We start from the raw sequence: 12562 nt of genomic DNA on the forward strand, positions 1-12562 counted from the left end.
ATAGCTCCACGGATCTCAATTTACCAAAATTTACCATAAAAACTGCTTCTTTCCTTCCACTTTAATTTGCACCCTTTCATGAAACCATGAAAAAGACAGATACAAAGAAAGATGGGCATTGTTTACTACATGGAAGGAGGAAGCAAAATGACCTCTCAGATGTGTCTAACCATAGACAAGACATTTTCAGGAACTAAAATGAAACAATTTACAAAGTCACCTTTTCCATTTGTCTACCCATTTAATGTTGGTATATTCATAGCTGGTGACGAGAAAGGCAGGATAAAGTCACACTAGGGAGCAGTTTAATTCACTTTGTGTGATTATCAGAAAGGAATAATGGGGAGGTTTCCAAAATGCCAGTGTACATAACATATTGTTGTGGTATGATTAATGAGCAAGGGGTGGGGATAGGGGGGATTCTCGTCAAACTGGCAGACAGTTGCCAAGTGCTCTGACATTTTACCCTGTGCTGCAGTCTCTAAAACTCCTTCAGAGTCCGAACACCGCTGTAAGATCAAAAATGCAAATGAATACAAGAGCAGAAGTTCATTCTTCCAAATTCAAGTTTTTCATAGTCTAGCTTATGGGCCTGTAATTGCTTCTGACAATAATGCATGGCCTTATTGACTTACATTTAGTTTACTAAGCTCCACACTTAAGGTTTCCTCTTTGTGAAAGCAGAAGATTTCAAACAACAAAGTCTCTCTATGGTCAAGCACTTAACTCCAGTCCGAGATGACTCTTGTTTTTCTCCATACTTTCTTAACCCTGACTTCTGGTGACAAAATAACCTTGTCATATCCATATGAGTGACTGTGGAAGGTATATTGGGGAAGGAAGGAATGGATGGGAAGGACTTGGAAAGTTTTTTTTTTCCATAATTTGGAATCTCATAAAATCTTTATGAAATCTCTGTTAGGCTGTATGAGGCTTTTAAAAAAATCTCAGGGAAAATTGAGTGCCACGTGAACTATGAATCTCATATTCTATCACCCATATTATCCCTTTCCTTATTAAACTTATTTCTAATACCTGAGAAATTTTAAAAACATGGGTAAAGGCAATGTATTTGTTAGAGGGGCGTTTTTTTTTTTTAATTTCTAATTATATTTATATTACTTAGTGTTAACTGAGGTGTGTTCAGCATCCACACTTGTAAGAAAGGAAATATAACAGCAATTTAATTATGAGTCATCAGTAGTATACACAAATCTCATGTGATGTCAGCTAAAACAAAAATAGAAAATTTTCTAGACATTTGAATAGAAAGATGAAATTGGGATAATACAGAAAAAAATGTAGGATAGCACTCAAATGATAGTATATATTTTTTGATCTCCAAAATAATGTAGCTAAACCTAAATTAGCAAGGTTTTTTTTTTTCCAACTCTATCACTTAAGAAATATAGACAATTAGAATTCCTTCAGTAATGATGGATGGTGAAGTAAAAGTTGAAGAACGATGGAAGGAGCTGGGAGTGTTTCAGATGGAAAAAAGAAGGTCTGAGAGAGATGCTTCTAATATGGAAAGATAAGAGATCTTGTGAATAAACTCAAGGTAAGTTTATATATAAGACTTTCTATAAGACCTTATAGAAAGAGGGTCTGTGAATAGAGGAGATTTGTTTGTAATAGAACTATCTAAGAAAATCTCTTTTTTATAGACACTTTTAGTCAGAAGTTAGAAACAAGAAAAGCATACAAGTCATGTTAGGTGTGTGTGGGGGAAATGTGGTCAAGAAATTAATCTCATTTGTGTCTGTATATAGCCCTTGCTATCAGGGAATGCCCCAGAATTGTATAAATAAAAAAAAAAAAAAACATTATTTCTTGCCTCAACTGGCCCCTGTGTTTGACCCCCCATAATCAGTTGCTCTCAAACATCAGAGACCAATAATCACTCATTCTAAAATTTAACTGGGAGACTCAGGTGCTTTACCTCTTCACCTTCCTTTTCCCTAGATGTGGACTATTTCTCAATTCAATAATTATATTAAACTATCATTATCGTAGTCAGATCTCCCTAAAGTACATCTCCTTATTTTCCTTTAAGTTGAATTCCTTTTTACTGTAAATACATGTATTTTTAAAAGAAATCATATCACAACAAAAGAGAAGTGAACAAATGTTAGTAAGGTGTAAAAGACAGGTTAGCCTAAAACTGAGACTTCTTTATTAATGCAATTAGAATATCTAAAAAAGAATGCCAAAAAAATAATTTTCTCTTTAAGGAATTCAGTAGCATTTGGTTTCAGCATCTGTCTACTGTCTACTGTGATTTTGAGTATCACTCATAATTTTTGTAGAATGGTCTATGTCTGGGGTAATATGTTTCTGGTATCTATTAAGCTCACACCTTTGGATTCAGAATCTAGCATAGGAAAAAATCTCTTGCTCTGACTCATACCGTGGTGCGTTCCTCTTTCACACAAAGCCCCTATGGTATTCCCCTCTGCCTGTATTGGGCATATGTTGTTTCATGCGCCCTATTGTCATATTCGACTTGAACTGATTTCCTTCTTTCTTCTCAATCATTTTTGTTAGGAGAACTTCTGACCCTTTATTTTTTATGGCAGCTTTATCTCCCAGAGTCCCCAACACTTCATTCCACTCAAGTGATGACAAAGTCTTGCTATTCTATTTTTAATACTTCTCTATTTTCTCTAGTTAAACTCTGGCTGGTTCTGGTTTGATTAGAGACATCAGATATGAGGCTGTTCTATACCATTCATGAATAGTGCCATCATTTAAAATGTAAATTCCATTCCCATATGAACCTTGTTTTCCAAGTCATGTGCTGTGTGTGGACAAACAAAGGCAAAATGGTTAATGGCAGATCTTGATGCAAAGAGGGAATCTATTCTTGGTGCTGAACAATCTGGTGATAAATGCTTTATCTGATATGTGTTTGATTTCACCCCTATGCCGTTAGCATTCTTCAGCTTTTGGGGATTGTGCAATATTATGCACGGAACATGAATCCTTGAATCTCACAGATCTGTGTATGAATCTTAAACTCCCCACTAATTAACCATGAGGCTATGGACTAATCTTTGAAACACCATGCACTTTACTGGCTTTCCTAGAATACTGAAACAAAAATTCTCCATGCATTACTATAAGGCATCTCAACATTTGTGCTGATAATTTTCAAGTGAAATGGATTTAATGCGTGTAAGGAGTTACATAGTAGGTCTAAATCCATTCATGTCTCACATTGGATCAAAAGGGACTAAGATAATTGGAAAGATCATTGGTAAATATTAAATGCCTCACCTTTAGAGGGAGGGAATAAAGGAATCCCAGAAATTTAACCCTACATAAAAAATAAGGCTCCCTCTCATCAACTCTGAACTCTGAAAACACAGTGAGCTTATAATAAGGGCTGTTTTATTAATATTACTATTTAGAAAACTAATGTAAATGTCATTTTCAGAAGTCATATTCTCCAAATGGAGACCTTTATTTTTCTTCTCTTTTTATTGCTAAGCTTTTACCTCACTTGACCTTATTTAACAATCATTGATTCTTAAGAAAACAATACATAAACAGCAAATGAAAACAGAATATGACTTGTATTAAAAGTCTTTAAAATGCTTATTTGTGCCTATACACACACACACACACACAATCTTTAAGAATGCTCCTTAAATATTCTATTACGTTTAAGAAAAATGCATGTGTTTGGGAATTACTGCTTAGTAGTTTAGAAAATGAGATTTAACGTTGATTTACACAAGGTGATAAAGGTCTTTTAATCCTTTTTTTCCTCTTATTTTGTATAATTTCAGTTTTTCTATCAATGCATTTTTTTACCTGACAGAATACCCTGGACAGATATCTACATTTTTGACATAATGTAACAAAGTCATTACTTTGTTATAATAAATTCCCAGAGTAATAATAAGTCAAATAACTTCTTATTCGCTACAAATATCCATGTCAAAAGAGGAAAGAGAATTGCATAGACTAGAGATATTTCCACCTCCTCAGACTTCCATATCTGGGTGTCTTTTTTCATAGCATAAGCTATAAATTGAATGGTATAATTTGATGATGGACATAGAACTGTGTATTAGTTTTTATTTTGACAAAATCATTAAACATCACATAGGTTGAAAAATGAATTGCAAGGCCCTAAGCCTGCCTTAGAAGATTGCACTTCATAAACTGAATTGCTCACATGGGGAACATTTTGGTGGAAGTTATAGATTTTCTAGCAGATCTCTGATAGATAGGACTAATATAACTTCAATAAAAACTCTGGATATGTCAATATAAAATTTTCCCTACCATTGAAAGATATAAGATACTCCAACTAATAAATCGGATGACAACCTATTCCTTGAGGTATACTAACATACATATTGGGTTACAACAAGCAGCAAAATCATCGAGGTAATAAACTACAGTCACAGAGGGGCCATTGGAGATGGTTTCTCTCCATTGCAAGGAGTCAGCATGGTGACAGTAGGTATGAAATACTGCCAGAATGTTAATTTCCAATAAGTGACTGTTGTATGTGCAGTGATTTAGATCTACACATAAGGTAGACCTGAATGTCCTATGTACTACTTATACTGTTGCTTCATATGAGTTATTTTTGCATAATATGGTAATAATAGGAGAATCTATTAGAGCCATAGGTGAAAAGCAGACTAGTAATGCACTTTGTGTTTAATACAATCATTTGTGTTTGATAAATGAGCTTGATACCCAAATATCTGGTTAACTGCTGGTGTGGGTGAAGATTAAGTGTGAGGGGCTATGTAGACTGAAAATCAAAATGAATAAAAGTCTAGCTTATGTATTTCCCAACAAATTTTTCAGTTGCTTGAGATTGCATATTACTTAACTTTCATGCCTCAGTATCGTTACTGGAAAATTGAAGATAATAACCAATAACTCTTATGGATGTCATATGAATTAAATTTTGAAGCAAATACACCTTTCTGGGCAGCTAAGAGATGTTAGTTTCCTTATTTTGCCCACCAAGATCACTTTTCACCTTCATGACATATACACTCTTGATAGTATTGCTTATCTGTGATTCATTGTTTTCTCTTCTGTTTCATTTTTTTGTGGAACATAAATCACTCCCTTCGCCATTTTATTCATCTTATCATTGCGTCTTTACATCAAATATTGTTCATCTTTGTCGAGAATCCTACACTTTGCCAACTGATCTTCAATTTTACTAGATTTTGCTAACTGGTCAGCACTGACTTATAAAATAGATATATTTTTTAAAACATATAACTTTAAAGGGAAAAAATAGGTTTTTGTTTTTGTTTACAAATCTTTGTAGGTACTAGATAAGTACTTTGAGTTTCAAAGGTCCAAATTTACATTATATAAAATATATTAAGACACTTTGGAATGCCAGTATTTATAATAATTTTGAAGGTGTTTTATATTTCTACCTTTCTAATCATTTGGCTATGAGTGTCTTATTTAATTTAAAATTGACTGTGCTTTTTCAGGGAAAATAGCACCTACCTGTTAGTTATTGTAAAGTCCGTAAAATAACCTACAAAATGTTTTCAATTTAATAGAAAATTTGTGGTGGCTAATTTAACAATTCATTCATTCAAAATAAATCAGTTGATATAATGTTATGTTTTTTCAGCACTTAAATATCTAGTAGTTTATATTTTTATTTTACGTTTTTAATATTATGAACTTTTACGACTAATATCCTTATTTGAAAATTGAGGTTAGTAATGGATATTTCTTAGAGAGCTTGTTGGGGTAATCTTTGAAACAAATAATGCAGTGCTTGGATCCTAAAAACATCAAATCCTTATTTCCTCACAGCAGACAACATTTTACCTTGCAGCAAATCTTTCATTTTTTTTTTTCTTCTTTCTTTCTGGCATTTTATCTCAAGTCAAAGATATGTTTGTAAGTTTATGAAATGTTCATGAGTTACAGGTATTAGACAATCATGATCAATAGAAAGTAATTTCTATTTTTATTTTACATTTTTTATATTATGAAGTTTTATATTTTCTATTTCCTATAAACAGAGTTCCTTCATGAATATAACTGTACAGCTCTCCAGAAAATTTAGAGCACGGACATGATCCCAATGACTAAACTGCTATATATGTCAAAAGATATGCATCAAACAAGCTTATTATTATCAATGGTTTGGGCTATAGTCTAAAGACAGCTTAAGTCCTTCTGTATGTGGCAGAAGCACAATACCCTCTGATCCCAATAATAATCTTAAGAGACCATCAGGATTAAAGATAAGAGACTGCAGTTATTCTTTTCTGATTTTCATTCATCAGCCATGGTAGGTGCTTTTCCCTCAAAATGTGACTACACCCAGTCATTCCAGAACATACTGCAATCAGATCACGTCCCAAACTTCATACTGGTGAGAGCCCAGTGACTGGGTACATGCTACTGTCAATTTTATCCTATGAGGCTACAAAATTACTTAACAGAGTAACTCATTAATAATGAACTATTTCCCTGCCTGGTTTATACTTCAATATAGCCTCTCTAAAAAGTTTTTAAGTTCAATTTAATAAACTAACATCCTGTTGGACATTGTGGAACTCAAAAATGACCAAGAGGTCCTCTTAGGGGTCTCAAAATCAAGTTGAAAAGGTAAGATTTTGATGTCTTCTAGAATGTAAGCTTCTAAAGAAAGAGGAGAGACACAGTCATAACAAAAACACCATGTAGATATTGATATTTCACATGGCATGAAAAAGAAGTCTAAATAGCTGTGGAAATTAGATGGAAGAGATTGGTTTCCATCCATGATAGACCAGACAACGGCTCCCCAAATATCCCCATGCCCTAATATTTGGAACTTGTGAATATATTGCCTTTTGTATCAAAAGAATATTGAGATGTAAGATTTTCCTTGATTATCCTGGTGGGCCCAGTGCGAGTGTGATCATCTTTATAGGCGTGTCAGAATTGGAGAGAGTGTTGAAGAGAATTGGGAACAACACTTTAAACATAGAGGAAGGGGGCATAGACCGAAGGATGTAGACTGCCAACAGCAGATGGGGAAGGCAAAGAAAAGGCAAGATTCTTCCCTCCAGTATCCAGAAAAAAAGGGATACGTCTTCCATGAGGGTTAGAGAGGACAATTTTCTCTGCTAACAAGAGAGGCCATGTTTAAGAAATCAAAAACAGTATAATTTGAATGATGGAAGAGATTGAGAGAAATTTGTAAGATGAAGTCAGCTAAATATTCAATTTTTTTCATGTCCATTGCTTAAGTGGAAAGCCAGTGTAGACTGGGACATAACCACCCCTCCCCCCACAGACATATGCAAATTGTGACATTTTATCCTACATAAAGTATATTGAGTTTTGGTCATTACACTACCACCCCTATCATTATAAGGCATTGAGGAGTGGTAGTTGTTTGTGTGTTGTTGTTATCATTTACATTATTATTTTGAAAATGAGTCTTTTCGGGTACCATGAATGGAAGGTGCCTGTAAAAGGTCAATCAAATTCTAACAATTGCACCCAGTATCCTGGTTTAGATGGGAAGGAAAGAGGCAAGAATCAAAATATTTTATTGCTGTGCAACATTGCCAACTAATTAATTTTTCTGCCTTAATTGTTTCATGTGCGGCTAACAATACTTCCTCAGTTGCTTGTTGTAGGCAATCAACAGACACAGTACACTAAAAAAAAACTTAAGAAAAAGGAGGGACAAGGAAAACAGGGAGAGCAATAAAATGCTAGCATTTACTGAATATATCCCATTGCCATATCTTGCACTGTTTATTTCTCAGCAGAATATATTTTTGAAAAAAAAAAGTACTCTTTTCTGTAACTGATGTATTCAACACTGCAGTCCTGAAGAATGGTAGCATTTCTAACTAGGGAAATGTTGGGGTTAATTTATAAAAAAAAATGGGTGTTTAATTTTGCAACTGAATCTTCTCAGTAAGCAAAAGAAAAATCAGCTAGAAACAAAAAGTTGCAAACTTTTGTTGTTGTTGAAGGCAGTTCATCTTAGTCATAATAACTTTCTTATCCTGACTGAGAAACGAATAGAAATCTCAAAACAAAAAGAGAAGAACTTATCTCCCACTGAACAAACTAGAGTGAAATATTTTAAAATATTCATAATCCTGTTGCAAGGAACAACAGGAAACAGAAGTTAAAATTGCCGGAGTTCCAGTTTACAGAACGGTTTAACCAGCACTCTAAAGTTTTCAAAAGAATGCCCTGCAAAGTAGAAATGTTGTCCTTTTCATTTAGAATAGGGATTAGAAAAGAACTGGGAATTAGCTGAGATGACCTAAAATAAAGAGAGTTAAGAGGAGACAACTCTGAATCTCCCTAAGCATAAAACATCACATGAGAGCAAGGGTAGTTCTAATTCTATTAAACATAGTGTCTTCAGTGGAAAAATTAAACTGGTTAAGACTAGTCAGATTGTATTAAGTGAAAGAAGAGAGCTAATGGCATGTTACAGAAATTGTTGTGTGGCCCACTGTCCACCTTTCGGCATGGTTTCCTGTCACACTGGACAGATGTGTAAATCACAGGAAATTGGAAAGAGTGAGATCCTTTTGAAAAGCAATTCTTTGCCACTTCTAGTGAATTTTCATCTTTCAGCAATAGTACTATAAAACAAAATAATTTAATACCTGGTTTGCATAAATTATTGTATTACAATATTCCGTTATGAAAACTGATTTGATATTGACCCATTATTATCAATACTGACTGAATAAAATCAAAGCAGTTTGCACATAGAGACCTTAACTATTAACATATAGGTGTCGGTTAATCATTTGAGTGACAGAAAACTACTGTAATTAAATGAATAATATTAGCTCCTTTGATTTGCCATTAATGTCATTGAATCATTTTATCCTTATAATAATTCATGAAGAAGGTAACATTATCCCAATTCTACAGATGTGAAAACTGAGACTTAGGAAGTGTGTAACTTGCTTCAGGCTGTGCTGCTAAAAAAATAAAGTTGAAATTCTAATTACAGTCTATCTGAGCCTGGAGTTTAGGATTTTTAACAATCATATGCAAATACTGTTGGTTGGAGTTATTCTTATGAATTTTTCAGAATTGTCCATCAGCAGAGACATTTGACAGTGATAGGCACTGTCCTTCAGGTATGAATTATGTAGTGTTGGAAAAGGAGAAAATGCTGGTAATAGGGAAAGGCAGAAAGAAAGAAAAAATCGCTAAGGTGTGCATCTACTATGAGCAGGTAAAAAAGAGTCAAGGTTGCAATTTAAAACACCATGTATCTTTCGAAGCATTCTAAAAGGCGCATTAAGCCAAAGTGAGAAATTGATAGGGAATCTTACTGAAGTAGTCAGAATTTCCAGATTGAAGAAAATAAGGTGCTAAACCTATCTTCAGTTCTTTGGGTATGCCAAAATCTCACCTTTGCCACTGACACAAGACATTCTTTCTTAATACAAGCAGTTTTCCAAAATGTGAGAGCAATTCTTTTTCCTTATCAACACCCTATAAGTATGCTTAGGCCTATGAATATATGTCAAGATGCATATCTCTCTAATATAGATGCATAAATTCCACAAAATAGAGCAACCTTTCTCTGAATGGAGTGGCAAGGCAACAAGATGGAATTCTGAAATTGATAGTTTGGGTTCAAATCCTAATTCTGATAAGTATTACAATTTTCATTATGAAAATGCAGATGATACATACCCTTTAGGGTTCTTGTGAAAAAATGAAAACATACATTTATGTCACAATAATGACAGGTCTTATTAGGCCTTTAGCATTTTGTTTTGTTTCTTCCTCATCCTCATCCTCATTCAAATCCTATAGGGCTTTCAAGCAATATGTTTCATTGGCTAAGTTAGGACATTGCAGCAGTCACCCAGAGGTGAAATAACAATGCACATCGAGTGTGTGCTGTCATCAGTGCATGCATCAATTCTCACCTCTATAGTAAGTTGCATTAATATTTATATATAGCTATAATATTAATATTCTGTTACTGACACATCCTGGATGGAAAATATTTTAAAATTAATCTTCATCTAAATTTATTGAGCATGTGCAGTGTCCTGTGTGGGTACAGTCTTTTACCAGTGAATACAAAGACAAATACGACATGGTTCTTATTCTTGAAATCTTCAAAATCTGGTCTGGGACAGAGAGAAATGAGATTCAAAATGATAATGAAGTGCATTGTGATAAATATCAAAATAGAGATGAACGTAAAGTTTTGGGGAAACAGTCAACCTAATCCTTTGAAAGTGTATGATTGCTCATTCCTTAGCTCAAAGCTCTGCAGTAGTTCATAACTTTACTCAGGTTTAAAGCCAAAATCTTTCAGTTTCCTACAAGGCCCTACATTTTATCCATATATTTTTATAATTCCTATCTCCTACTCTTTTTGTCTGCTCATTCCAGTCCAGCGTTTTCTCTTCCTTAAACATGGTACATACACTCCTTCTTTGTTCCATTGCACCAGAATTTTTTCTACTAAACCACTCTTCTGGGTTCATTCCTTCACTTCCTTCAAATCTTCCTTCAGGTGTTACCTTCTGTGTTGATCTGAAACTATGTTCTTTAATCCTCATTCAGTATTGCTGGGTGGGACCTTTCTGATTGTTTCCATGGAGATATGGTGGTTACCACTATGGGTGGTAACTTTCGATTAGATGGTTTCCATGGAGATGCGTTTCCACACATTCAAGGTGGGGTTGATTCCTGGAGTTCTTTAAGAGGGAACCATTTTTGAAAAAATTCAGAACCAACAGAGCCTACACAGCCAGAGACATTTGGAACAGAAGGAAAATGTCCCTAGGGAAGCCTTACGAAATGAGGAGAGAAACTTAGCCGATGTCATCATGTGCCCTCCCAGCTGAGAGAGAAACCTTGAACTTCATCAGCCCTTTCTTTGGAGTAAAGGTATCTTTCTCCGGATTCCTTTATTTGAACATTTTCATGGCCTTAGAAGTGTAAACTTGCAACTTAATAAATTCTCTTTTTAAAAGCCATTCCATTTCTGGTATATCACATTCCAGCAGCTTTTGCAAAATGAAAAACCTTCTCAATGAGGCCTGTTTTGACTACCTTATTGAAAATATCTACCCATCCAATCTCCTCATCACTTCTTTGCCCTGTTCTGCTCTTTCTTTCAGCCTTTTCACAAATTTTATAATATACATAATTTATACTGATTTTCTTCCTTCTCCTCTAAAATATAAGCTTCAAAAGGATGAAAGTCTTTGTTTTGTTCATTAAGTTGTTCCAAGCACTTACTGTGGTATCTACGACAATGTAGGCACCCAGTATTTGTAGAATGAATGAGGTAACTACATTTGATTGTGAGAGTCAGGTACGATTTCATAGAGAAAGCTATAGTTGATCTAATTCCTGGTGAATGAAAAAGGTTACTGGGTTAGAGAAGGAAAGAAATGTAATCAAGTAGAATAAATAACATGAATAATTATGTCTTTGATGGAATATCAGTAAACAGAAGGTTATGGAAGGAAGGGTATAATTAAAGTGAGTCAGACTGTAAAGTTAATTCAATGATGATACATCAAATTAAAGAGCTGCATTTTAATCTTTTCATCATGGGAAAATTCTTAAGGCTTTAAGCAGAAGAGGTCAAATTAGACCAGTTTTTAAGTGGAAATCTTTGAGAGGTTTCTAGAATGATGACCCTTGAGAAGATGACGATGATTCAATATAGGTTAGTGGAATGGAAATGAAGAGAAGTTTGCATTCTTAAATAATATTTCTGATACAGATTCACCAGATTTGACAATTTTATGGACACAGAAATCAAAGGAAATAAATTAAGTGGGAAATTGAATGAGGTTTTCTTGTCTAAAGAGACTGGGTATCTGGTGATATGAAGATATAATATAGGAAATAGAATATGGGAAGCATCTGATAATGGGTGATTTTATAGGTGGAGTAATTAAAGATACATAAGGGAAATTGAAGAAGGCATTTGACAAAGTTCTAAGCTCAAGGGAAGCAGAATTTGCAGAGGCAATGTTTATTGGTATATATATAGCAGATAGACCTATGGGCACAATCTATGAACCAGAGAATAACAGAGAAAATGATCAGAAGAAAACTCTAGAGAATTATAATCATTCACGAACAGGCCATGCAGACATACTGTGGCAGACCCATGAATAAAGTGTCATATGAAGAACAAAGGAAGGAATGTAGAATTCTAGCCCTAAAGGAAAGACTTCACAGAAAAGATCTTGGATGTCTCAGTAAAGAAAAGAATTTTACTCAAATAGCCTTCCAAGAACAGACATATAATTATGTATGTAAGTGTTATATTCTAACTCAGGAGAAATTTACTATAAATGATGCATAAGGTATTGGGTTTAGGGACAGGTATTAAGGAGAAAAGTTAACTCAACTTGTAAAACTCCTACAACAGCTTCACTACTGCCCTAAAATATCATCACTTTCCATTGTGAGTGGTAAGCTTGTAATGAATTTAAAAATAAGTGTGAAATGATGATATTTGTGCTTAGAAAAGAGAAAACAGCAGCTTTAAAGGTAGGTGCACTGAGAGGGAAGTCAGAGA

The sequence above is a fragment of the Tamandua tetradactyla genome, chromosome 16 (assembly GCF_023851605.1).
Source record: "Tamandua tetradactyla isolate mTamTet1 chromosome 16, mTamTet1.pri, whole genome shotgun sequence".
In the NCBI taxonomy this organism is placed as follows: domain Eukaryota; kingdom Metazoa; phylum Chordata; class Mammalia; order Pilosa; family Myrmecophagidae; genus Tamandua; species Tamandua tetradactyla.